This window comes from Saccostrea echinata, unplaced genomic scaffold (genome assembly GCF_033153115.1).
Source record: "Saccostrea echinata isolate AGI-Se365-2 ecotype Australia unplaced genomic scaffold, CSIRO_AGI_Sech_v1 ptg000168c, whole genome shotgun sequence".
In the NCBI taxonomy this organism is placed as follows: Eukaryota; Metazoa; Mollusca; class Bivalvia; order Ostreida; family Ostreidae; genus Saccostrea; species Saccostrea echinata.
In genome coordinates this window covers 20,661-22,500 of record NW_026889917.1, presented here as the reverse complement: position 1 = coordinate 22,500, position 1,840 = coordinate 20,661, and the positions used below count along the sequence as shown (strand labels likewise).

Below are 1,840 nucleotides of genomic sequence, written 5' to 3'. Positions count from 1 at the left end.
CTCACTGCCTTTCAGCATTTCCCCATCGCAGAGCTTCTGGAACGTCTGCTCGGGCGGATGGCGGGAGGGACGGGGAGGGCGTTGACGACAACGCGGTCTGGCCATATACGCTGGAGCCTGGGCGGTACCGGCGGCGGGTTTCGACCGATGCGTGTCACGAAGTGCCCTCACACCCGCCCCGACCTTCTCGCTTTGTCCTTGCGGTGCAAGTACGGACGGCGAACGAAGGGGAGAGAGGAGGGCGGAGGGAACCGGACGCCATAGGCGACAAGCGTCCGAGTATGTACTCGAAAACCTTCTCTCTTACCTCGTTGGCAGAGGTAAGAGAGCTTTGGGCAGTCGCAGCCGAACAGGCTCCGTCGCCTCAAATTCAGACGAGCTCGACCGCGACCCGGGCTCCCCAAAAAAGGCAGGTCGCAAAAAAAACACCGCTCGGCATCGTCGGTCATTGTTCCGATGTTGTAAGCGCCCGAGTATGTACTTAAAATACTTCTCTCTTACCTCGTTGGCAGAGGTAAGAGAGCTTTGGGCAGTCGCAGCCGAACAGGCTCCGTCGCCTCAAATTCAGACGAGCTCGACCGCGACCCGGGCTCCCCAAAAAAGGCAGGTCGCAAAAAAAACACCGCTCGGCATCGTCGGTCATTGTTCCGATGTTGTAAGCGCCCGAGTATGTACTTAAAATACTTCTCTCTTACCTCGTTGGCAGAGGTAAGAGAGCTTTGGGCAGTCGCAGCCGAACAGGCTCCGTCGCCTCAAATTCAGACGAGCTCGACCGCGACCCGGGCTCCCCAAAAAAGGCAGGTCGCAAAAAAAAACACCGCTCGGCATCGTCGGTCATTGTTCCGATGTTGTAAGCGCCCGAGTATGTACTTAAAATACTTCTCTCTTACCTCGTTGGCAGAGGTAAGAGAGCTTTGGGCAGTCGCAGCCGAACAGGCTCCGTCGCCTCAAATTCAGACGAGCTCGACCGCGACCCGGGCTCCCCAAAAAAGGCAGGTCGCAAAAAAAACACCGCTCGGCATCGTCGGTCATTGTTCCGATGTTGTAAGCGCCCGAGTATGTACTTAAAATACTTCTCTCTTACTTCGTTGGCAGAGGTAAGAGAGCCTCGTGGGCGTCGCTGGTCTCACTGCCTTTTAGCATTTCCCCATCGCAGAGCTTCTGGAACGTCTGCTCGGGCGGATGGCGGGAGGGACGGGGAGGGCGTTGACGACAACGCGGTCTGGCGGGTTTCAACCGATGCGTGTCACGAAGCGCCCTCACACCCGCCCCCGACCTTCTCGCTTTGTCCTTGCGGTGCAAGTACGGACGGCGAACGAAGGGGAGAGAGGAGGGCGGAGGGAACCGGACGCCATAGGCGAGAAGCGTCCGAGTATGTACTCGAAAACCTTCTCTCTTACCTCGTTGGCAGAGGTAAGAGAGCCTTGGGCAGTCGCAGCTTTTAGGATGTGCTACCCAAGGGACTTGGTCTCTTTTTTGCGCCTCTGCCACCGGTCCGCCGGTGGTGGAGGCTTTTTTTTTTTCCTTTGAAGTTTCTCTCTCTGTTTTAACTAATCGCCTCTGGCACCGGTCCGCCGGTGTCGGGGGCTTTTTGCGCCTCTGCGACCGGTCAGCCGGTGGTGGAGGCTTTTTTATTTAATATTTTTTGGAACTTGTTTTTCTCTCATATCTAATCGCCTCTGGCACCCGTCCGCCGGTGTCAGGGGCTTTTTTTCTTTCTTCTTCTTTCTTTGTGATCGTAACCCTAGACCCCCAAAGACTTCCCCTATCATTAAACCCTAACCCTAACTCTAGGTTAGCCCTAACCCTTACACCTAGCCCTAACCGTAACCCTAACCCT

The 1,840-nt window shown here is 56.0% G+C and overlaps 1 long non-coding RNA gene across 1 annotated transcript in view; it reads left to right on the top strand.

Moving 5' to 3' along the window:
• Positions 1 to 1,517, top strand: part of LOC133177567 (uncharacterized) — a 5,363-nt gene extending 3,846 nt beyond the window's left edge. The window contains exon 2 of the long non-coding RNA XR_009719765.1: positions 321 to 1,517. This is a non-coding gene — a long non-coding RNA (uncharacterized LOC133177567). The remainder of the gene's footprint in view (positions 1 to 320) is intronic.
• The last annotated feature ends 323 nt before the right edge of the window (positions 1,518 to 1,840 follow it).